Source organism: Gavialis gangeticus, unplaced genomic scaffold, assembly GCF_001723915.1.
Source record: "Gavialis gangeticus isolate Ggan-Ray unplaced genomic scaffold, GavGan_comp1, whole genome shotgun sequence".
In the NCBI taxonomy this organism is placed as follows: Eukaryota; Metazoa; Chordata; order Crocodylia; family Gavialidae; genus Gavialis; species Gavialis gangeticus.
The window spans coordinates 222,319,553-222,346,281 of NW_017729032.1; the positions used below are offsets into that span (position 1 = coordinate 222,319,553).

Sequence of the window (26,729 nt, forward strand, 5' to 3'; positions counted from 1 at the left end):
GATGTTCTTTGTATATAGCCCTGTAACTTCAGGACTTGTTACAGGAATGCTCCATGCCTGTATGTAAGTAAATAGATTAATTGGCAGTTACACTGTGCTCAGAAAAAATGCTTATTAGTACCTGAATAGTTCCTTGGACTTGTAGGATCAATAAAACTTGTTATGTAGGGCAAATGACTTTTTCCAGCATCTCTTTACATCTGCTTTTATCAGATTTCTCCCTAAATCTCTGTGTGGGAAGCACTGCTGTAAGTTTGTTCAAGACAGCTGTTATGGAGGCCCTGTGCACCAAAGCATTTATGCATATGTTTAACATTCCCCCTAGAATCAATGGGAGCTGAGCACATGTTTGAGTGCTTTGCTGAAATGGGGTCAAAGTGACTGGCATTCACAAGTCAAGGATCTAGGTACCTAATACTCCCTCTGCTATGAGAACAATTGTTGCTGTTCTTTCTACATTATTTTCCTGATGTGAAATAATCTACCTAGACTGAAAATTCATTATTTTATATTTGCAAAGGACAGCAGGCAACTCTTACTTAAAAGGTTTTTGATCTTGGAAAACAGCACCTGGAAGGTTTGTTTTAACTTACCTCCTGTCTTCTGGTTTTGGTGTGCTGAGACCTCAGGTGAGAGGAAGGAAGCTCCAACCGCCTTCCAGTTTGCAATACAACCTTTGGAAAGTTGTTGTTTTCTCACTGAAACATTGACTAAGGATACTGAAAGTGTAGTTTGATCTAGAAATATCTTCTATTTTTTTAACATCAAAAACTTGTATGGAGTCCAATCCCAAATTCACTAAAGTCAGTGGAAAGACTCTTTTTACTTCAGTGGATTTTGTATCCAGCTCAGACATTTAGAGTGCCTGGGAGATACTTCCAGTTTCAATACTAAGGTAATGAAGGCAGCTTTTTTTGTTAACCATGGACTTTCCAATGGGGAATGAGTGGCTACTCCACATGAAAAAACCCAAAAGATTACAGCATGAAAGTTAAATTTAGGGAGAGATTTGTTTGGTTCCAGGTTCTATTTTTCAATCAGAAACTATAAGAAAGGGGCTGGTTAGGGGGAAAAAAGAGTCCTAAATTTGGCCTCTTTCTCTAGCATAACTGTAACTACAAATATTATACATTTTTTCTAAACCTCCAGGTAATAAGGAAAGAGCAGTTGCATAGAAACCACAATAGCAGTTAGAGTACATATTTTTAGCAAAGACACCGAAGACAACAAAGAGACAGGAAGGAGTCTTGCAAATACTTGTACAAACTATATTTTACTGATGAGGTAATAGCTTTGCATTAGCTGGGAGTTGGTACACAGCTCTGACCTCATAGCTAGTGACAACACACCTGAACAAACCATGCTGATTTGGTACTGCTACCCCAGGTAAAACAGCCTTTGTAGTCAATAGGAGGTTTTACCTAAATAAGACTTGCAGGATTTAGCCCTGACCTTCCAGGTCATACTCTAATACATATTTAAATTGAGTTTTAAATTGGTAACAAGAATCCATTACTGATTACATTAAAAAACTCCACAGTAGTGCAAGGTCAAATGTAGTAAATAACCTTTAATCATGAATACAGCTGATATTTTATGGAGTTCAAGTGTGAAAATCTGTCTGCTTTAATGGTATATGACAGTTTAAATTACCTAATTTAGTTGGAAAAAAGCTGTTTTAGCTGAAACCCTGACTTAGGCAAGTGAGTAAATATTTGCATGACTAACATCAGTAAAGGAAAAATTACTCAGCCAAGTTTGCTTTTGTTTAGACAAACAGAAGGATAAAAATAAAATTGTCATGTAAAATTAATGTCCAGAGTGATCTTACATTCTCAGTGGGTACATTTACTCGTGCCCCTGACTGCATAGTTGGTACTGCTCAGTCCCAGTGGTGCACAGGTCATTTTTGACCCTACTGCACAGTAGCATTGGTGTCACAGTTAGTGCCCACCAAAGCTACATCACAACAATGACAAGATACATCGCCGTAGCTTATTGCTATGGCAACATACCATCCCATATAGACACACCCAATTACTGTTATTAGGCAGGTCTATATGTTTGGTTGCATAGTTCTAGTATAAAATGTATGAAATTGAACCTTGTTTTAATGTGATAGGATTTTACTAAATAGAAATGCACGCTTTAGAAATAGTCCATATATTGATGCAGTGTTTTAAAACAATTAGATTCAGAAAAGTTCCATTGTTCCAAGGTTTAGAGTCCAAGTAAAAGACAGTTTCAACAAGGGAAGGTAGATTTTCAAGGTGTGTTATCTGGGATTTAAAAAAAAAATCTAAGGAAATTAACCCCCACCCATAATGTCCCTTTCAAAACTATTTCTGTGATTTAGAAGCACACTTGCTTACACTGAGTTTTCAAAAGCTTCCAGTTCTTACCAATATTTTTCTTGGGTGCTAAACATTGAGACTGAAATGAGCTCCTTAAGTGCTCTTAAAATTCTCCTGTTGACTTTCAGTGGTGTTTGGATGCCTAATTGCTTTGAGACTCTCATATGTAGTGTCGGAGCAGAGGAGTTATTACTGTGATATTCATGGATGGATTTAAACTGAAGCTCTGTCTCATGACATGTTTTGGACATGCATAGGTTTCCATTAACTCATATTCAGTGGTGCTCAAGTCCCTTAGCACTTTTCTGGGCATGGTTAAGTATTTACATACTTCATCAAGATTTTCAGAAATACTTCTCCCAACTTTGTTGAACGAGGCACATATAACTGAGTCTGGAAGTGCAACTGAAGTCCCCAGCACAGCTCAGCGCAGTTTCATACAGCTACTAGTTGTTTCATCTGCACACCATGTACTTTTGGATCCAGTTGCAAAATCCTTTCCTCAAAAACACAGGAAAGAAGATGATTCAGATAGGTAGAGAGAACAAGAAATATCTGAGGCTTTGGGAACAAAAAAAAATTCAGTAGTAAATTAGCTGGCCATAAAGTATCTATCACTAGATCATATACAATGTTAATTCCCTCATCTGAACCTTTTGAAGATTCCACAGTTCTGTACCTCTCATAAGCAGCTAGGGTGGCCATCATAGAGGACAGTCCAGTTGTCCTCTGTCGTCTATTGATACGAAACCCAATGCCTTTATGTCCTCTATTTTTCTTTTGAAGAGAAAAGTAGTGGACATAAAGGCATCAGGTTTTGTATCAATAGAGGACAGCAGACAGAGTAGCAGAAAACCAGAACATCCTCTATGATGGCCACCCTATAAGCAGCCCAGGAGCAGTAGTGAGCAGTGACCTGATGTTCTATGGGGAAGCAGATGTTTGAGTGAATTCAATCCAAGGTGCGTCTCTGTTTATGATGATTTCTGCCCTCTGTCATCTCATGTTCTACTTACAGATACCAGAGGACAGAATTTACCACAATGTGGCCTGCTATGTCCCTTGATTGGTGATGCTCAGGCTTCTAGCATATTTTCCAAGTGGCTGTGCATTTTTATTTAAAAGTGTACTATCCTTGTTAGTGTGTGAGGCTGGGACTGGGGAGATAAGGATTCAATCTTTGCTCCCCCCCCCCAGGTCAATCATTTGATTACAGTGTGTTCCTCAGCTATGCTCAGTTTCTCCTTTGCTAAATGGAGATAATAGCATTTCCATATCTTACAGAGGTGTCTTGAGGATAAGCCCACTGAAGATTGAAAGGACCTCTCAGATATTAAGGCAATGGTGCCATGTAAGTACTTTGAGCGTAGACATTATGTTATAGCCTCTTAACTGTTGTATATCTGCTTTTTGTTTGGGGGTTTTTTTATTTGCTTTGCTGCCTTTCTCTCTTATTTATTTTGAGATCAGTGACTGTTTTGAATCTGTACAGCATCTTCCTGAGTGCATGATGTCCCCAGCAGGGAAGAGAAACCATGGTATTTGGTAATAGGTTGGCAAAGGAGTGGCTGGGTACTTTGAAAGTTAGACTCTGGAAAAATCCTTTCTGATGCTAGAGCCAGAATGCCAAAGCAATATTCCAGAGCAGGCATCCAATTTCAAAACACCTGCATCACACATCTTTATTTTGGAGAATTCCCCAGTTTTCAGATTGTCCGGAGCTGAGAGCTCTGAGTTCCTGCTAGGTTTTTGCTTACAAACTCTAGAAGTGAAAACAAGCCCTTTTTAGGTTTTGAAAACATTTTCAGAAGACATTAAAAAAAATTAAGAGCCCACATTGCCATTATGCTGTAAAACAATGGTCCTTTATTTCAAAACAAAGCTGTGGTCAAATGCCACTGAGTAGTCCTCCCTATTTTAGAGGCTGTTTCATATCTCAATTAACTATTAGTTTTGCTGGTCTCAGTTAAGTTCCCTTCTCACCTGCTTGTTCACTCTCTTAACAAAGAAAACATTCCATGTTATCTCCACTTCCTCTGGAGCAATAAGCCTGGGTAGGGCTTCAAGGATGACTGCTAGCCAAAGAGCAAAGAGCTCAGGCCAATGGAAGCCAAAACCACCCTTCCTTGAGAGACACTGCTGGTGCACAAACAACCTGGCGGTGATCAGAAATAGACGGGTAACCCACGTAAACAGGGAGGTGGTAGGCCACACTATCTCAGTTTCCTGAACAGGGAACACTAAATGCCTATGATGAAGCATCAGAGCAGGAGAAAGAGGATTCCAAAGGCAACACCTGTTATTAATATTTTAGTAAAACAACTGCAAGTTCCATGTCAAAGATTTGGAGAGGACAGAGTGTGACAAATATTCTGAAAGGTCACAAAGATCTCACAAACTTTTTCAGTGTTTTCGTAGTGGAAAGAATTGGAGGCTACAGTGAAGGGAAAAAATGTAGGTTGAGCATGCTGCCAGATAATGTTAATCACCTGTGTTAGTAAAACACCAAGTCTTCCGGGTACAAATTATAGCATTTGAATTCTTCATCCTAGTCATCTCGCTTTTACAGAAATAGATAGGATTCCTTTATTGTCAATATGCTTTCTCAGAGGCAGTTTTCAAAAGCACAGACTTGACAGCACTGCGTTAAGCTTCCAGACATCTTTGTGACCTGATCTGTTGGAAAAAGAAGTGATCTGTATTGTAACTATTGGAAAGATTTTTATTTCATATTCAGTTCTGCAAACATTATATGAAAAATGCTTAGGAATCAATGATGACTAGTTTTCATTAAAATCTTGATTACATTCCAAATCATCAGGATGTCTCTGTGTGTGTTATTTATATTTATATTTATACACACACACACAAGAAGAAACTTCTAAAAATACCTTAAGGTCTAAGTCAAAACAAAATATAGGCTAGGTAGTCTTCAAATCATCTTACATCTTGTAATCCAGAATGCTTCCATGTTTGATTTTGTGGGGAAAGGGGTTTTAAAAGGAATTGCCCTTAATTAAAATTGACTTAATTGGTTCCAAATTTTGGCTTTCAAAAAATATCAGGTGCAGCCAGATGCAGATATACTTTTCTCTGTTTTCCATCTGTTTTTAGGATAGGAAGTAAAGAGGGAATTAGTCAAATTAGTTCATGTAAATGGTAATAAAAGTATGAAATAAGCTACCAACACTAAAAATTAGAGTGAAGGCTAATACATAAGTTCAAAGCACTTAAAATATTTCTCTGCTAGAGGAGGACTAAGTAATAAAAAAGCAAAATAGTGGGATACCACAAAAATAAAGTAACTAATACTGAATTTTGGATCAGATGGCTTTTTCCTAAAATGAGTTTACATCCAAATGGTTCAGACAGAAACCTGGCACTTGTGAGGACTAAGGATGAACAGTCCTTTATTCTGTTCTTATAATACTGTGTGACTTTAGGCAAATTATTTGACTTTTGTGGGGATCATTTTACTCTTAAGTAAGATGAGGCTAGTAATTGAGGGTGCTCCATGAGCCTGAATTAAGGGCTAGATTCTGGACTTCTCTATAGGTGGAGTAAGAAGCCTTCTTTTCACTTTCTTAGTAGAGCCAGCCAGAATCACAGCCTCTGTGCTGAAGGTTGTGCATGGCTTCTTTTCTCACATCCCCAAATCTGTAGGGGAAGGGTATAGGCATTGGAAGATCCACAATCACGGCAAGGTGCTGCAGCTATACCCACTTCTGCAGTGAAGAGTTCACTGCAGATGGTTCCCTGCAGATGCACCAAATAGCTGAAGGGCATGCAGCCACCGCCTTTTCCCTGCCGCCACAATGCTAGATGCCAGAGAGCCCTCTAAGATCACTGTTTGTTTTGGCTATAGTATCCGTTTTCATAGGGCTCTGGGGCCCATGGGATGAGTGCCACTGCTATTCACCCTTCCTTTCTCCCTCCCCTCCTCCAATTTAGCAGCAGGGAAAAACAGGGTATGAGCAGCTGCGATGCTTAGCTCTTGCTTTCACACAACTCCAGTGCCAGAGGCTGAAAGCTGTTAACACTTCAGAAGAAAAAATACCACCATACTAGAATTCTCCCACTCAGTGAGACGGACCCCAAAGAATTTTGACTTGGAGAGCTCCAAGCAACTGCATTTCCTTCTTTAAACACATGTTGCTGGAAAATGTTTGTAACACTAACTACTGGGTAATTGTGGTGACCAACAACCCTCCTATAATTTCCCTGGCAACCCACCAAAGTGCAAGTGCAATGGCTGTAGAAGGAGATTTGCTTCCAAGCAGTGTAACTAAAAAATAAAATAAAATCTCCTGACCACAACCAACACCATCAAGTATACACATATATACAATGCACTTTTACCTGTATTATGAGTTTGACATCCAAAATAATGACAGAATTTACTGGAATTCTTCAGGTTGTATGAATGGAGGGTGTTCACAGCACACCATAATTAGTACCATCACAGCTCTGACTTTGCGTGGTTTTTACAGGCCAAACCGTGTCTGTTTGCTTTGGAATTTTGCCTCTGCCCCAGAGCACGTCACTGCTTTGAGAATAATACTTAAAAGAGTCGATCTGGGGTTTGGAAAGCAGGAGCATCTTATCTGAGGCATTTAAATACCTATTGCACCAAGCTCAGAGAAGTTAGAGATGACTAAGTTCTGCTAGAGGGAGATGAAGGGGTTTGGATAGTCCAGAGCCTTACTCAGTGGAGACTGCTTAAAGACAGCTTAAAATCACTTTCTAAAGAGTTCCCAGTGTAGACTGGAATCAAAGCATGCAGTTTGGATGCATGCCACATATACTGACACTGTGTTTTTTTTTCTTTCTTTCTTTTCTAGTGAATGTGTTCTTCTCTTAACTTTTAAAATGAACAATCGGTGAAATAGCACTGAAATGCTTTGCAGTAAAAGTGCATTTCAGTGAAGAGGTGAAGGTCACAAAACATAGAGAAGGGAGTTCCAACAATAACAGACAGCAGAGAAGATAACAATTTCAGGTGTGAGGTTACTAAGGAATGGATGAGGGATTCTAAAGGAGAGACTAGGAAGCATAGATTTATTTGCGTCCAAGTCACAATGAGATGTAAGGCTTGATGGGAGAGAGGTAAGGATATAGAAACAAAATTAGGATTCAGCATGATGCAGAAGTACCTAAAAATGAGAAAGCAAGTACTTTAGCCCATTCCCCTGGGTACAGAACTTTTATGTTTCCATCACTGACATTACAAAGATCTCTGTAAGAAACAGATGATGACTATTTGGGAGAGTACTTGTATATGGAAAAATACACACCCACACAGATAAGTGAAAGATGAATAAAGTCATAGTTTTGTTTAGGTCACACAGGAAGTGTTCAGTCTGTGAAAATAATATCCTGAGTGCCAGTCTTTTGTTTGAACTACAAACACCCTTATGCACTGATTCTCGGCCTTTTTACACTCAAGGCACCCCTCAGAAAATGTGAGCTCTTAGCTTTCACTCAGTTTTTGACTATGGAAAATAATGGAGTAATTATTCTGTTGCCAAGAACTCAGAAAGACCACAACAGGTCAAAATATTTTTGACACTATGGATTCCTATTTGGAATCTCTGGGTTTATCTTGTGGCTTATATGCAGGTGTTTGCATACCTAAAATGACAAATATTGTGTAGCACCCTTAAAATGATCGTATGGCACCACTGGGTATTGTGGCACTCTACTTGAGAATCACTCCTCTTATGGACAGAACATTAAGGAAGATGATGAGGAACTGTACCAGTAATAAATGCAGCAATTATACATTGTTGTCTATGATATTATTGTGTAACTTTTCCTAAGTAGTTGAAAATGATGGGTTAGATTGTCACCCAGTGTAAAACTTCAGCACTGGCTTCCAAAGGACTATGTGAATTCATGGAAAACTTTCAAACTAACCTGAAATCCTTCTTTTATAAAGATTACAAATTTAGGTGATAAAGGTAATACAATATCACCTCATAAATCTGGGTATCAAAACCCCAGAATTATCAAAAATTCAGCACTTCCCCCTGCCCCTCTGGGACTGGCCACCACTCCCCACCACCCTCCCGGATGTACATGCACACCCCCCTACACTTCACCATGCACACACACACAGAGCCCACCATAAATACACCACAACCACACCGCACAGCCCCCACACACAATATACAAGTGTAAGACTTTATTTTTTAGTTATTATACAATCTCTATATATACTATGCAAACAGCTATCATGACAAAAATATTTTTTTTAATAAAATTGAAATATGTTATAATAGGTTTTTGACTTTTAGGCTAGGGTCAGACATTCAAAAAGCCTGAGCCTGAATTGGTTCATTTTTTGCAGGTTAGTCTAACCTGGCCAGGCTAAACTGGTTTGTAACCGCAGACATCCCCTCTGGACTGAAAAAAATCAGGCACATGCCTACAGTAGCTCAGGCTAGAAGCAGGGGTGTGCTAGAGCAGCCCTCCCTTCCCCTAGAACAGTGCTGAGCTTAGGGGGGCATGGCCAGGCCCCAGAAGGACTCTATGATTAGGGAGGGATTCCCCCTCCCCCCCTCCACTTGAGCAGTGCAGCAGGGAATGTTTATCACGCAGCGTTTATCAACCCATTAAGAAAACAAAGTCTCTCTCCATTAGCTGAAGCTCTTCTTAAACAGCTTTTCCAATGAAGGACATTAAGCTACCTGTTGATTAGCTCCAAAAAGCCTGTCTGCCTTTGTCATCTCTCACAGCATGGACTATAGTCAGCATGTGGTCTGCTAGCTAATGCTGAGTTTTCTCTGTAAGACAGAGGGGCGGGGGGAATATTCCCTGCTTAGCAGGGAGAAGACAGGCAGATGCCTCCAGTCCTGTTGAAGCTGCAGCCAGGGAGCAGAGGGGAGGGGCTAGCCCTACTGTAGAGCAGAGAGCCCCATGCAGCCCAGAGAGCATGCCCAGATGCTTCGGGAGTCTGGTGTAACTTAAATGAGCAAGGGGTCTGGGACAGACGTTGCATAACCCAGTTTGAGTCATATCAGTTAAGTCTGATACTACATTCAACCAGGTTTATCTCAAATCAGTTTCAGTCATTTTCAAAATGGCTTATGTGCACCAAACATCTGTTCTGTTACAGGTTTAAATCAATTTCTGATTACTTAAACCAATTTATGTGTAATGTCTGTCCCTAGCTCTAGTGTAGGATTTGTTTTTTTTCTGGTTCTAAGATGACATCCTGCCCTCCCAAAAGGAGTATTGGGGGTGGGACAGAAGGAGAGACTTCCAGTGGTAAAGGTCAGCAGTTAGGGGGACGGACTTCTAGCCTCAATATGGAAGCCAGTGGGTGGGGCAACTGCCAAGGGGTGAAGCTACCCATGTGGCCCTCAAAAGCTCACCAAAACTCATTAAGCTACCCTTCAGCTGAAATAATTGCCCACCCCTGGCTAAGTATGCTCTGGAGCATATTAACAGAGACACATAGACGTAGAGTCCTGTGTTATAAAGGAAATTACACTAGGAGCATGGACAAGCAAATATTTTACTGTGAGGAATGAGTAGCTTAGCCCTCCAAACAGGGTTAAATTACTGCAGTTTAGTAGCCTTTTACCATGGAGTAAAAGTGTGTCTACAGGCAGTTACCATAAAACAGCTGACATGTTTTGAAGTCCTATCACTATTTGTCCCAGGGTAAAAGTTTTAATGAGCCACATGTTGTTTATTAGCAGGGCTCAGTAGGCACTATTTTTCAGTTCACATTGGAAGCTACAGGTATTTTCAAAAGTCAAAATGTATATATAAAGGCACAGACAGAAGTGCAGCTCCCCGCTGTAACTGATAACACTTTGCAGGAAGCAAATGATCTGAGTTACAATGATCCCCTGAAAAAAACACAAGTTCACTATTTGTTCCAGGAGGGAGGGGAGTCCAGTTGCTGACTGGGAGCCTGCAGTGAGTGCCCCTAGCAACAGCTCCTCCTCCCTGCCCACCCACGCTGTTTTCAGAATAGGAGGGGGGAAAGGGAGCAGAGGAAGCTCGTTTTATGGGTGCCCCAGCCAGCGTTGGAGGATGGGGTGGATGAGTTGGAGCCCCCCACCTCAGTGGGGCTGCAATGCACCCACCACCCTCCAGCAGGGACTGAAAAAACCCCAGACTGAACTCCCTCCACTCCTTTCCCCTCTTCCTGTTCCAAAAACAGCTCCCCTGGCAAGTAGGCAGACAAAAGTTACAGAAGATGCTATGTTTTGAAATCTTCATCTGATTTTCACCCAATCAGCCATTTCTTAAGCTGTCTACAGCCATGTACTTGTGTTTGGTCATGTCTATAGACCTCATTCTATGGCCGGATCAGGTGAAAGTTGTCACTTCTGTCTGTGCCCTAAATGTCTGTTGTTGTTCTTGTTTATTGTTGATGATGATGTTAATCGGGGCTATAAAATGGAAATTTCAAACTTTTCCTTTAAAAATATTTAAATAAATTGGATAAGTCAAGCAGAAGCAAAGAGTTATGGGGATCTAAAGCCAGGTCCAGACATTACACTTTTACTGTTAGAAGTGCTAAGGTCTAAGGTCTAAATCTGTAACAGAACAGAAGTTCGGCATACACAGACTGGTTTAAAAATGATGGAACCTAATATAGATCTGGATCAACGTGCACTCAAACTTAATCCACACTTTAGAAAGGATGTGGAGAAGCTTGAGAGTCCAGAGGAGAGCCACGCGCATGATCAGGGGTCAAGAGAAGAGGCATTATGCGGAGAGGCTAAGAGCCATGGGATTCTTCAGCCTGGAGAAATGAAGGCTCAAGGGTGACTTGGTAGTAGCCTATAAGTACATAAGGGTTGTACATCGGAACTGGGAGAATGTCTGTTCACCAGGACACCCCAAGGGAAGACAAGGTCTGAGAGTCACAAACTGCTGGAAGACCATTTTAGACTGGACATAAGGAAAAGCTTCTTTACTGTCCAGGTCTGGAATAGACTCCCCCAAGAAGTGGTGCAAGCACCTACTCTGGATACTTTTGAGAAATGCTTGGATGCGTACCTTGCTGGGGTCATCTGACCCCAGCTGATTTTCTGCCCTTTGAGCAGGGGGCTGGACCGGATGATCTTGTAAGGTCCCTTCCAACCCCAATGTCTCTGAAATCTATTAAATCTATTAATCAGTTTAGGTTAGAACAGTACATTGAACTTCTGTAACTGATTCCCTATCAATTTAAATTAGGTAACTGTCTACCTGGTGTCTTTGTGCCCTCTCCCCCCGCCCCCCTCCCCCAAAGGGAGCCATGCTAGCATTTGCACTATGTTTGACTGCATAAAGCCAAGTGCCCAGCTGGCCCCATCCCTGGGTTCTCACAGATCAAGATGCTTGTGACTGATGATAGGGGAGGGGAGGGGAGGGGTGCTCAGCCATGCTTTGAAGTCTGACCATGTTCCCTGGGGCTGTGCACACCCCAGGGAGCACAACTGGGCTTCAGGGGATGACCAAGCACAGTTGCCTCTGCTATCTGCCCACAGTTGACAGATGCCTATGTCTGATGATAATAAGGAGGAAGGAGGAGCCAGGGGGTGGGGGGGAAGCTCAGCCATGTTCAGCAGCCAATCAAATGTGGCCTAGCCACTTGGCTATGCTCATCTGCACTCAGCAGTCTCCAGTAGCCCAGGGAGCCTGCTGTGAGTCATTCAAGAATGCCTCCAACTTGCTGGCCTCAGCCAGTGTAGACAGCCTGTGTGTACCTCCCCCCCACATGCCATACCAAGGGGTGCATGTGTGTTCTGTTCATTTCTGAACTAACCTATGCCACTTAAAGAAACCTACATAAGTTTGATTGATTCCACCTTGGGTTTCTTGAATGTCTATACTTAATCTGAGAGTAGAAGTAGAGACTTTAGGAAATAAAATATGTCCCAGTTATACAGTTTACAACTTGGGATAAATAGAACTGCAGAAACATAGGCTGAATCAGAAGGTTTCACAGCCTTCTTTGTTTCCTTTCACCTTTATTTACGTACTATCAAAACATAATCTGCTGCCACCCACATATGTTTTTTCACGTCTTGCTGAATCTGACAGCACTAGGGACTAGAAAGAAGAATACTATCCAAAGGACTCTAATGGTGCATATAAACATCACGTTTAGATCACCTTAACCAAGCTTAGGTAATCCAAATGGCTGTGTGCAAGCATTCATAGGGCTTAGGTCACCCAAAAAATGGTTCACCCAATCCACAGTTAATTTTTATCAGACAAGAACTACATTTAGACCAGCATGGGTTAACCCAAACTAGCATGGGTAAATCTGACCTAACAAACACTTGCACACATCTCCAGCTCAGCCACAGGGCTGGGAAGGCCCAGCCACTCTCCACAGCCCTAGTGCTGTGCTGTTTTTATCCCTCAACCCTGATCAGGATAGTTTTACCACCCTGCAGTGGGCCTGTCAACCCTCCCCAGATCTGCCAGTCTCCCTTGGAGCTACCAGCCCCTCCCCATACCCACCAACCCTGGACCCTTCTGACAGACCCACCAACCCTCACCCCCTTGGACCCACCAGCCTCACATCCCCCCAATTTGCTTGCCTCCAGCTGCCCACACGTCCTCCTGGCAGGCAGCAAATGCTTGCATACAGCAAACTAAGTTGCCTAAACTTGGGCCAGGTCCCATGAACATTTATTGACACCCTAAAATGATAATATAAAAGGAAGCAGAATGGATCTTTATGAATGGATCACATCTGGGTTCCTATCCAGGACATGTGCAGTGTGACATAGAAGGATGTACTACAAATTTTGTAATTTGATTTTACACTGCCAACCCTGTGGATTAAACATTTTTAAGGTACTAAAGAAATTAACAAGAATTATTAATCATAGTAAGAATAAGAATAATAAAGACTGGGGCCTCTCTCCTATGCCAATTTTATCTTAGGGGTTATTAACTACAAAAGATAATGGAAATTGGCTAGCAGACTTCAGAATACTTGTATAATCATTAGAAGCTGGAAAAACCTCTACCTGCTTGTCTGCAGTGGCTTGGATAAGAACTGTTGGATTCATTCCAGAAATGAATATTGCAGCTGTGATGAGCCTTGTGTTTGGTCTCTTCTTTTTAGGGGGAATTTTTCCTCACTTTCCAGAGCCAGCAAAGTGCACCATTTAAATCCCATGCAAATCTTCACAATAAGGTTAAAATGGGATTAAGTGGTCATGAGCCTTTTAGTTCTTTGCACAGAGATGGATTTCATCACTAAGGTCTGCAATTTTCGCTAAGGAGGACAATGAAATATACATACAAAAGGAACCAGTGACCTTCTCACTCATGTCCTTTTATCACTTGCATAGTATCCTAGTTTACAAACATGTCCAATATACATACCCAAGAAAGAAATAATGGTACTTTGCCATTTACCTGACACACTATCCTTTTTTTCTCCATGTGTTCATCTTTTTTGCTCATCTCTAATTTTATACTTACTTTCTTTAGGGAGATACAACCAACGTATCTCCCCCCCTCCCCCAAATGAATTCTGGACCATCATTATAGCACCCAAAATTTGAGCATCTTAATGTTGAAGCAGAGACATTATAAAGTATTAAGTATTCAGATAAGGAGGATTTCCTTTTCTCACTGTATCCAGTACAGATGCAAGGTACTCTTAGTAGGAATAAGAATAAGTTTCATGAGTATTGGTGCCAAGCCTAGCTCCCACATGAGAATGCTCCTCCTTGACCCCTGTCTCTGAGGACCTGCAAAGCTCTCTCTCAACTAGTTTTCACAGCATCCAGAATTCAGATGGAGAAATTGTGTGCATAGCAACCAGAACTTGATCTCTTAAGTGGAGCTCTGTATGTATATTAATGCCAAGTGAGATCTGGCAATAGAATATTTGTTTAAAATTTCTCTTTAATCAATCTTTCAGTTTTACTTTTGAAGTATAAAAAGGTATATTCTCTGACTTATGCTTCAGATGACATGGAAAAAGATCTATCAACAATACTGGAATATCATTTAGAGATATTCTGTGGAGCTATCCCTCCAACAGTCATCCCTGTGGGGTTATCCCAAATAACACCAACTGAGAATCTGCCCCATAGTTTTAAGAAGTCATTTAAGACATTCCTTTTATAATAATGCACCCATATTTTGACTTTGATCACCTTATTGTGTATGCAAGAATTTACCCAAACTGCAGGCAAAACTGAAAAAAAACAAAGTAAACTAGATTTATTATTGTTGTTGTTCTTGTTGTTAGATTAATTGGTGCTAAATCAGTGTTTAGTTCTTATTGTTTTGACTTGCCTGGTTTAAATTTTAAGGCACATCACTGACTGTTCATGACTGAGTTATAATGACTGAAGAGGAGTTTAATGCTCATATCTTTGGAAAACCATTTAAAGAAATAACAGTAAGGAGGGGTAAGCTGTTAAAAAAGCACTTAGAATTATTTAAGTTCTTTTTCTTGTGCCACAGATGTTCTGTCAACTGGAGCAGAGATGTTCAGAAACCACATAATGACTGTTAAACCCTGAAACTGAGATTAATTAAATGTCTGCCGCTCCTCACACAATGTAGACTCCAGAGCTTTTCAGTCCTTCCCAGCTTCTGAAGATACAGCTGTGCAATATATTAGGAATATACCTTGTTGTCTTAAAATATATTTTTATAACAAGTGTAATTTTTTAAAAAGAAAGGTTAATATTACCCTTTCTCTGAGTGTCTTGCTGCTGTTTAGAGAAAAAAGGTAAGGGTTCACCAGCATATGATACTTCCTGCAGGCTGCCGCCTCCACCCAACATGTGTTTTTTAAAAAGATTCATATATGAATCACAATTATTTATTTATGTTATAGTTTATGTGAGTTCAACAGTTCCATCAGAGATAGGAAAGTGAGAGACCCCAGTCTGTCTCTAATGTGTTCTAGGTTAATGTAAAGGAAATACAATTAATCATTTGCATCCTCTTTTATTAGACACTCTTTTACCTACTTTAGATTGGACAATGCAACTACTTCTTCTGTCCGGAATATTATGCTACCTACAGAGATGAACTTTAATTAAATAAGATCATACTATGGAAGTAAGTGATTAGTATATGATGGGAAGAATTATAGAAATAAGGCTTATAGAAAGTTTTGCTAACAACTTATTTTTCTACCCCCAAAGTATATAACTTGAGCAATTTGTTTTTATGCTAAGCCTCAGATCAGCCTTCAATTTTAATTTTATTTTGTGTCCACAAATTCACACCAACCCTGTGTGGCAGTAATATAGCAATAATATTATTTAAATTGTGTCCAACACAGCATTAGAACCATATCCGTCAGGCTTAACTGTTTTGGCGTATCCATTATGGCTAAATGAAACTGATGTCAAATCTATTTTTCTGTGTAGGGGAACTGATAAACACATGATAACTTACTTTCACATGCCACTTACAAAAACATACAGCCTAAGCGAAAGGTGTTTCCTTTTTTCCCACATGGCTGTAACTGAAGAAGATGTCATTGACCATAAAGAAATAAGTAAAATATTTTCTCTTAAAGGAATAGTAGCCTATACCTGGAAGACTTAACTTTCCTTTCTATGACATTTGTTTAAGTTTTTGGTTTTGTAACTGCATTTCAATCTTTATTTGCTGAGATTGCCTGGATAGGATACAGCCTAGTTCTACTTCTTATGATGGCTTGTTTATCCAAAAGGATCTGGACTTAAAACCACAAGCCATTTTGGTATAAGATGGTAACGACTAGTTATTAGAACATAAGTAATACTCTAATGGCTGAGACCAGGGGCCAAAAAATGTGCATGTTGTGTAAATGTATGTGTTGTGTAAAATGTGTAGATATGGTCTATGCAAAAGAAGGCTATGCCCTAGAGGAATTACAATGGTCTAGAACATGGTACTCAACCTTTTTCTCTTGGGGGCCAGATGGGCAGTATCCGGTTGGTCCACAGGCCAGATCCAGCCGGTGGTCGCAATCCAACACCTAGGCAGGCACAGAGGATGCTATCCAGCCGTGTAGAGGAGGTCGGAGGGCAATCCACCCCTGCAAGAGAAGGGGGCCTGACCAGGCCCTGTGCGGAAAGGGTTAATGGTCTGGCCCCGACCCAGCTCTGCAAGGGAGAAAAGGGGTATGGCACATCCCAGTGGGGTTGTAGGGGTGGGGAGCATGGTCCAACTCTGATACAGCTGCAGGGAGAGGGGGCATGGCCCTGCCCAGTCCTTACTGGCTGCATGGGGCTTAGGTGTTGGGAATTTGGCAGGGGGGTGGGTGGCTGTATTAATGGCCACCACTTCTCCGTCACCATATTTTCTGACCTGTGGGGAGCCATGTGGGTCAGATGTGATGGTTCCATGGGCAGAGGTAGAGCATGCAGGATCTAGAATCCTAAACATCAGAAATTCTACAACTTGGCCTTGGAAGACCTATGTGGCTTTCAAGGAGCATCTAAAAGAAGGCCAATTTTCCATTAAAATCTTATTTCCATTAAGTGCTTATGTTTGGCCTCTTTTCCTTATACTTGCTTTCATCTGATGAACTATAAGTGGTTTGCTCTTCCTTTTCTTTCCTCCTATTTCCTACTGGTTAAAGCTGACTATGTGGGGCTATGAGGCATTCCAACAAAAATGTTTTTGCCTGTAAATATTTATGTTTGTGGATAACCTACTTATCTGTCTCAGTCAATCACTGGCAATTCAAACAGGGTTTACTTGAAAAGTTGAGGATGAAGTTATAAGGAGCTTTCTTTCCATTTTGAGAATGACCATTGCTGCTCAGATTGGTATATTAATAAAGTTTGGCAACTTTATAATAAAACCATTTTAGTTGGCTGCCTAGGATAAGTTACTTATGCATGTTGCCTCTTCTGTAAAAAGAGGTTCATGTTTTTATTTATCTATCTTCCTCCTTTGTAGGACTGTGTGTGAATATTAGTTAATGTCTGAAATACTTTGAAGATGGAAATCACTAAGTAGTAATAATACCTAATTTTTCAGCTTCCTCATGTTTCTTTGCATAATAGATTCATGTGTTGCTGGTATAACGATGAGTACTCCATTCTTTAGAGGTGCATAAATTACAGAATAGATAAGAATAGTTGGAATAGGTTGAGAGTAAGTTGTTATGTTACCACACTGAGATTTTATTCTGGAAATATGCCAGAGTGGGAAGATGACTTGCCAGTGACCCCAAAACTTCACATATCATGTTTAACTTTTCCATCTCACTTGAAATGTTTTGCAATTTGGATCCTACAAAGGAACACTGGACTTTCCATTTAGGATTTCACTGCCCTATCTGATAGTGACCTGCACCACCCAATTTAGAGGATGGTGAAAAAACTTCTGTGATGGTTATGATCAAATTAAGTCTCTTCCTAATCCTTGTAAATTAGTGCTGACTAACTATATTTTCATGGGAAAAAAATGAGATGTTTGTTTTGAGATGTTTTTATTTTCAGGCTTAACATTTATACTTTTAAAAAGATAAGCCTTTTAAAAATGAAATCTGAATTTAATACAAACATGATAAAGTCTAAATAACTTATTATTCTGAAACACACTTAAATAAAAAATTAAATATGTTGAATTCACTAGTCTCTCTCACAAAAAAAAAAAAGAGTTACAACACATACCCCCTAGCAAAAGAAAGAATGGGGAAAAAACAACCAACTTTTGAGGCAAGCTTTACAAGTATGACAAAGTGAGCACATCTACACATGCAAATGCTGTGGGATAGGTTTACTCCAAAGTAAATTACTCTAAAGTAAACCCACCCCAGACAGACATCTACACGTGCAGGGAAACAAAAGCAGATTTGCTGCTCCAGGCAACAGTCTGCTTCCTGGACAGTCCTGGGCTGCATGGGGAAGTCTGCATGTGCAGCCCAGAGCTGGCTGGAGACTGCTCAGAATGGGACAGTCCCCAGCCACCTCTAGGCTGCAGGTGCAGACTTCCCCACTCAGCCCAGGGCTGGCCAGGAACTATCCCAATCAGGGGCAGGTCCCAGCCAGTTCCAGGCTGGGCAGGGAACTTTCCCCATGCAGGGATCTCCCAGTGCCTGCTCCATGATTGCAATTGCAGGGGTGGGGCTGGGAACAGGCTGGGAGCTTGTTCCCAGCCGCAGATCTGCAATCACAGAGTGGGTACTAGGAGATTGTTCCCAGCCCCTGCTCTGCAATCACAAAGCTGGGACTTGGAACAACATGGAGTAGTGGCTGGGAACAATCTCCCAGCTTGTTCCCAGCCCCCGCTCCATGATCAGGGAGCAGGGGTGGGAACTCTCTGCTGGCATGGCAGGGGGACACTGTCCCCACCTGGGCTCCAGTGGTGAAGCCTGCCCCAGCAGCAGGAAACTCTCGGTGTCAGGGAGCATAGGCAGCAGAAGGCCGGGGCTAACAGGGCTTTGACCCCCCCCCCCAATGCAGGGCAGCAGTGGCAGTGCAGAGGACCACAGGGCAGCCTGGGCACAGGCTCCAGGTGGCTGCAGCAGGGAGGGGAGGGGAGGGGCACACAGACACACAGCCGCAGCCTGCATGCAGCCAGGAATGCAGCTCGGAGGCATATGGAGCAGCACCCAGCGCATAAATCTGTATAGGGAAAGGGGTGTGGGGGCAAAAATGCGTGAGCAGATCGAGACCCCCATGGTGAGGAAGGGAGTGGGGCAGAGGCAGGGACAGAAGCTGGGGTGAATGGGGCCCTGGGGTAGATCAGAGCCCCAAGCAGTTTGTACAGGTGCATGGGGCTGAGGCTCCCGCTGCTGCACACACCCTGGAGGAGGCATAGGGGAACATGATTCCTGGAACTGTGCATGGGGTGGAGTGGAGGCAGGCTACTGATGTGGGCTGGGCTCTGCACCCTGCTGCCATTGCCCTGGGAGCTGCACACTGGCTGTATCTCATCCCCTGTCCACCCAGCAGCCAGAGAAGCATGTCGTCATGTGGTTCCTAGGGTAACAGCAGTGGGACACAGAGCCCAGCCTGGATTGGTAGCCCACTTACACTCTGCCCCATGCACAAATCTGGGGTGCACATGCCCCCCATGCTACCCCGGTGTGCACGCAGAAGCAGAAGCCCCTCTGACCCTCTGTGCCCCTAGGCAAGCTGCCCGACCTTCCCACAACCCACCCCAGGGCCCCATTCACCCCAACCCCTGCCCTACCTCTGCCCTGCTCCCTCCCTCACCATGAGGGCCTTAATCTGCCTCCCCATGCCCTTTCCCTCTGCTGTGTCTCTCCCCTCCACACACACACTTGTCTGCTGGGTGGTATCTGTGTAGCAGCACAGTAGAAGCATCTTTTAATTTTAAGTTTTACTCAGCCCCCCCCCATAATATTTTCTTCCTCTGCCTATGGCAGGAAGCAATCTCCAGCTCCCTACTGCCCCACTGATCAGGAGCAAATTTGCTCCTGGTTGGCCATCTACATATGCTGTACCACACAGGAACTAATCATGAGTAAATTTGCTACCTCATGATAGAGCAAATTACTGTGTTACAGGATTGATTCTGTGGGGACTTATAGACTACTATTGAGTGCAAAAGACAGGCAGAGTTATCACTCAGCCTTTAACTCCAGAAGATTTTATAGTATAGCTCATCAGAATTAAATTTCACTTACCATCCAAATGTAGCAGCTTGGTACAAGCTGTGTGCAAAGTTTATTCATTGCTTATTTACAACTAATTAATCATTCATATTTTTCTAGCATAATAAAAATATTTAGACAATTGCATAAATATACAGCATATCCTCCTAGATAGCAAAAGATATACCAACTCTAAGCTCTGTTTAGTTGTAAATCCATCTACAATAATCCATGAGCAATAAAAAATAATTCTATAAGTATGTCAAGAGCAAGAGGAAGACCCGAGAAACCATAGGGCCATTGGCAACGTGTAGGGGATGCACATGGGTGCACAAGCACCCCCTGAGATTGACCGCCATTAATGCTGCCTGCGGTGCCTGTGGGCGGTCGCCACTTGCCTCCCCTCCCTTGCCACCAATTCCACCAGCAGTATCTGCGGGTGGTTGCCAACTGCCAGTTGGCTCTCGCCACAACCCCCCTTGCTGTGGCGGCTGCCTGTGGGAACTCCCCGCTCACTGCCACCATGCCCCTGCTGCCGACACCACCAGTGGCACCTGCGGGCAGTTGCTGTACCCCCTGTCCCCAGCTTCAGGAGGCATGCAACGTTCATGCATAGGACCCTTTCAGAATACAAGAGTATTTAATGGCTTGTACTTCAATCTTCAAAAAGAGGGGCAGCTACCTGATGATGAGTGCAGTTGGCAACATTGATACAGAAGCAGACAAACAACCTAGTGTAGAAGAAGAACAGATTAGGGATTAGATGCTTTCAGATAAGCAGGGTCAGAATGGATGCACCCTGAGGTAGTGATTGGTTGAGGTAATTTCTGAGCCATTATCTATCCTCTTTGAGAACTCATGAAGGTTGGGTGAGGTTCTGGGTCAGTGGAAAAGGGCAAATATTGTGCCCTTTAAGAAAGCGAAGAAGAAGGATCTAGGGAATCACAGACTAGTCAGCTTGACCTTGATAACTAGAAAGATTATGGAACAGGTCCTCAAGGAATCCAGTTTGAAACAGCTAGAGGAGAAAAAGTTGATCGGTAAGAACCAGCATGGATTCACCAAAAGCAAATCACTCCTGACCAACCTAATTTCCTTATATGATACGGTGACAGGCTCTGTGGATGCAGGGAAGATCAGTGTATATGGTTTACCTTAACTTCAGCAGGGCTTCTGACACTGGCTGCCATGACATCTTCATTAACGAGCTAAGGAAATACCAACTAGATAAAAGTACTGTAAGGTAGATGTATAACTGGCTGGATCATCTAGCTAAATGAGTAATCCTCACTGGCTCTCTGTCACACTGGGAGGCAAAATGAAGTGGTTTTCCCCAGAGGTTTGTCCTACCTCTCTCATGGCTTTCATACTGTTTAATATCTTCATTAGTGATTTGGATGATGGCTTTGGGTGCATGCTTAGCAAATTTGTGGATAACATGACATTGGGTGGAGTTGTAGGCACTCTGGAGGACAGGACTAGGATCCAGACAGATCTGGAAAGACAAGAAAAATGGTCCACAGTCAATCACATGGATACAGGGGCAAGTGCAAAATCCTGCACTTGAGATGGAACAATGGCATGCACAAATACACACATCCAGATTGTCCCTTCCTCCTTTCACACATCAGATGCTACTGCAAACTACTCTCAGTAACCATTAAGTGTGGTTATATATGAACTAAGGGTGGGATTTTTAGAAGCATCTAAGTCCTTTGGACACTTTTAAACATCTTACCATAGCAACCTAAAGATGAATGGCTGTTTACTCCATTGCAAATCCCCATACGTTAAGTCCTTATGAAAAAACAAAAGTACACCTTTTAGAACTTTGCAAAGGAACAAAAAATATAATAAGTATTTGAGTGTTCTTTAGCTTAATACTGAAATGACTTAATTTTTCTAACACATTTTCTTGAGAAACATTCAAAATGATGAATTTGTTTGTGTTGTTAAAAATGACAAAATTAATATGACGTACTGATAGATTTATATTTCAAAGATTACAAATGTGTTACTTGTCAATTGATAAGAAAATTAAGATTTGTACACTCACTTTTTACTTATAGATCTCATCTTGCTTAAACAGTGGCCACAGAGGGAGATTTACATGAATAGGGAATATTGAATTGGGCTCTCGGTGATAGGTTTTGGGAGTAGGAAAGATACAGTGATGGACAATATACTGGACTGGGATTTAAAACTTTGTGTTCAGTTCATATACTTAGCTAGTTGCCAATATTTTCTAGGAGGGCACCTCTACACATCACTTTATGGTGATGTAGTAATGTGCTACATGGCTGTATGGTGTGCTATGACAACATAGTGATCATGTGTGTCAACACATGGTTGCCAGCTATGCCACCATAACAGTGTACTCCATGGGTATAGCATGCTGCTGTGGCAATGTAGGGGCAAAATTTACCTATGTGCCATGCACACAGCTCAGTAACCACTTGTACTGTGCCATATTTTAATACCTCCAAAAGCATGATGCCATAGTAATGTCACCATATGGTGACATGTAGACATGCCCAGAGTTATGCAGTGTTGTGTGTCTAATTATATTATTTTTTCTGAATACCTTTACATAAATTAGCAGTAATTAAAGTAACCTCCGCTCACTGAGGTAGAGATTTCAGCTGTTTTGAGCATCAATACAACAGGGTATAAAGGCATGACAGAAAAATAATTCCCACAAATTAATAAAGAAGTGTAATTTAAATTTTTGTGCATACATTGAGGCCATAAGTATAAATACACTGAGTTTTGAAAAAAAGCAAGGGATTCCAGTAAACATGAGAAGAATTTCCATAAATAGGAAATATTCTACTTTTTCCCATTGCTGAAAGTCTTGCCTTTTCTATTCTCAATACAAAATAATAAAACAGAGCCAAATATGGTTGGCTACTGTATATAATCAAAATAAATCACAGAAAAATAAATTAGCATGGCATCCCCTGTGCTCTGGTATAAGTAACTATAGAAGACATAGAGCAGTAGTGTGTGAAACTCTTTATGTTTTAATTCCACAATTCCAAATACCCTGTTGCTGTATTTAAACATGTAACAATCTAAGAAAGGTGAAATATAGATTCCACAAGAGTATAAAAACTTTCTGTATTCACTGGCCATTCTTCACAGGGATTTTAATATATGGAATTTACTATCATAAATGAAGGAAAGGCATTATTATCAATATAGCATTGCACTAATGCTGTAGTAATTGGTCTAAAAGAAAACATATCAAATCATGGCAGTGTCAAAAAAAGTCATAGGCTATTCTTTCTTAAAAGGAAGAATGTATTAAACTTGCAAACAAAGAAGCCTATGGTTGGGGTAATAGCATAGGAGTAGTTCTATTGGATCCAATGTATACACTATTGTTACTGTATCAGGAAGTGATACTTAATATTCCAATGGCATGTCCTCCTACTTTCTAATATTATTTTGGTCCATTGCTAGAGTTTGACCCTATAAACAGTTACACAGTGGAATCAACTGCATGAGGAAAAAACCTCATCATCTGATCCTGATTATAAAGACTACAGGTTCTATTCAGATCTAAATATTTCTTTTTTCTTGTCCCATGATGTTGTGTAACGTTGCTGAGCACTGTTTAAAAACTGCCATATTTAAGCCAAGAGCAGCTATAATTTGGGAGAAGGTTAGGGAAATTAATTAATTTGAACATGCAGGGAAGAAAGCACAAGTCAGCACTTGACTACCCTAAGAAACAGACTTGCAGTCAGTATTTGATCAAAAGTGACTTTTGGGTGATATGAATAAAACAAAATATAAACACATGTATGATGTTAATAATGGATTCATGGTTTTCTCTCTCTGAAAAATCCAGAACAGAAAGAAACTAGTATGGGGATATATTCCAGAAAAGTTTCTGAGGACAGTGTTTATAAACTGGTTATTAGCACATCAATGTCTGAATAATAACTTGAATCAATGTCTCAAGTTGTTAAATAATAGGAGAAAGTTGCTGTATATTTCCCTGGCTGGAAAAAAAAAATCTCTAATTAGAAACCCCCAATGACTAGAACTATCTTCCTGGACAGGGACTAATATTTTGTATGACTAGAAGACAAAGGAAATGTACACCCTTGATATAAGCAACTACAGCTGCACTAGAGTTAATAGAGTTGGGTCATCTTACCCCAGGATGGATTTGGCTCACAACAGTGCCTAACACATATGTTGTGTTTTAGAGCTAATTGAGGATTTGTGGCTTTGTATCTTTCAGTTGGGAAAGGTCAGTCCTGTGATTTCCAGGTCAGAACTGTTTGACAAGGATTTAGTGCTATCCACAACTTGAGACTAAGAGGCTCTCTTGTCTAAAATGAATGTTCTAACAGTAGAAGGGGTAAGAGGGCAAAACAGACTGGGAAACAAGAAGACTATTTTAAATGATTTATACTTGAGGCTCTCAGAATAGAAGAGGGTGCCTCTTGTTCCATAAGGCATAATTGGATTAGCTTTCAATTATCACACTGATGAATTGTTACAGTTATGAAATGTAAATTGAAGAGATCTCACGATACATGGAACAGTCTGTATATATGAATTTGAATATTCTTTAAGAATTTAGATCCTGGCTAAATGAAACAAAGTCTTCTAGGAGCACAAATTTAGTTAAGTTCCTCTAGCATTAGGAGAATCAAGTGGAAAAGAATGGATAAGCAATAGCACAAACAAGACTGAATAATCATTTTAGCATGTTTCCCTTTGACCTGGGCTATAGCAGGGCAGTTAAAATTGTACTGTAACATGGAAGAACATTGCACTTGCCCCGAGTGCTGTACTGCATTTCGTTGAGAACTACATTTCAATCACTGTTCCACAGTGGTGATTCAAAATACATTTCTTACCTTTCATATTTTATTTTTAGCACCCCTCTCAAACGTATTTTGAGATTTTGTTCTAGTGATAAATGTGAGCCCTGGGTCTGATCCAGTTCCCACTGAAGTCAATAAAACAGATGTTAGTGAAGTAGAATAGGTCCCCATATGCATGAAATGAAAGCAGTAAAGACGTTTAAAGAGAAAGAGAGACAGATTGTGAATATTTCTCAAAAGTATTCTTTCTTTCCTCAGAACTTTTTGTTTGCTTGAGTTCTAATTTCTTTTTTCTCTCTTTGCCCCCCCACCCCAGTTTCTATCAATTTTGTAGTTGGTCCAAATAAACAAGTGGTAAATCATGAAAAAGTTAATATTTCATCAAAATTAGAAAATTTGAAAAATGTTGACCAGTTCTGGCACATAACACAAGAAACTTCAAATGATGATCTATTCCTGCAGCATATTGGCTCTTTGTAATCTTACCTTCCATGCTTAAGCATTCCTGTGGCTTGGTAATTACTGTAAGAAGGAAGGAGTAGCATCAGGCCTGCGGAAACTAGGCTACTGAATATAAGTTCCACCATCTCCAGTAATACGGAGGGTATCAGGAAAAATAAAATGTGAACCTGTAAACTTTCAATGTGCACTCTTTCCTGGCATAGTCTTTGGTTGATATGAGGGCTGTACATTCATATTAATTAGAAACTCTAAGAAAAATGCTGAGAAGTTTGAAACAACTGGCTCATTTTGTTGCATCATGTTGTTGAACCAGTCTTGAGATTAGATATTAGGTTAGATACATTAGGAAAATCTTTGTTACTAGGAGGGTGGTGCAGCACTGGAGCAGCTTACCCAGAGAGGTGGTGGGATCCTCATCCTTAGAGGTTTTTAAGACCCAGCTAGACAAAGCATTGGCTGAGGTGATCTAGTTGGGGATGGTCTTGCTTTGAGCAGGGGTTGGATTAGATGACCTCCTGAGGTCCTGTCCAGCCCTCATTTTCTATGATTCTATGATTCATCACAGGATTAATGAATTCATACCCTAATCACCGTTCGTTTAATTGTCTGATAATATGGTCTCAAAATTTGCATATGTGCTTCAATTAAATGACTGAGTAGCTACCTTGACTTTAATGGGACTTTGCAATGGATAATGTTCAGCATGTGTAGGTGGCTCACGTTCCTGTATGACCTAATCAGCAAAGAAGGGAACAGGCTCCCCTAGTCCTGCATGCAGAAAGCACCTGTGCCTGACAAATCTGACTTCCCTTTGAGAGATTCAAGAGGAGCGTCTAGAAAATGCAAGTGCAAAGGTCTTGTCTTTTCCATGGAGTTATCTTTTCAGTCAGGGCTGGTAGGTACCTTCTTTCAGGCACCTGCTCCTGTTAAAGGGACGTTTAACAGGAGCAACCACCTCCTGCATCTGTGTCCTCTCCTTGCCTTTGGAGGAAACCCAGTTTGCCTCACAGCGTTTTGTTCTTTTTTTACTGTTTATCAAGCAGTTCTCATGCATGGGGAATACACAGCTTTGGCCCCAGAAAGAGTTCACAGCTGAAAAAGTGAGTGGCCAGTTTAGCAAGACATCTTTGCTTTGGGGTGTCCCTGTGAGTGCATGAGGACAAGGGTGAGGCATCAGAGTGGCTGGTATGTCTGACAGTGGGGGGATGACCTAAGTGTGTGAAATCATTTGAAGATTTTTTTAAAAAGGTTTAAGGAAGTGTTAACTCTTCCCCAGCCTCTCTTCTGTTTGGGAATGCAGGGAAATGCCAGTCTAGCCAGGTCAAACAGATGACCAGAATAACCACAGGCAATGTTTGCAGTAGGGTCCCTGAAACAGAGATCAAGCCAGGAAGGTTTGTGCCTCCTCTCCGCCTGCCTAAGGAAAGGAGCAGCTTCTGTCCACAAAAGAGAGGTAGCAGTGTCTTTACCCAGCTCTCGAGTCAGGTGGGACTCCACACACACACA

At 41.3% G+C, this 26,729-nt stretch overlaps 1 long non-coding RNA gene across 1 annotated transcript; it reads left to right on the forward strand.

Moving 5' to 3' along the window:
• The first annotated feature begins 3,586 nt into the window (after window positions 1–3,586).
• On the forward strand, window positions 3,587–15,601 carry LOC109302457. The gene is made up of 3 exons (XR_002098785.1): window positions 3,587–3,705; window positions 14,648–14,746; window positions 15,301–15,601. It is a non-coding gene; the product is annotated as an uncharacterized LOC109302457 (long non-coding RNA).
• Window positions 15,602–26,729: the final 11,128 nt, after the last annotated feature.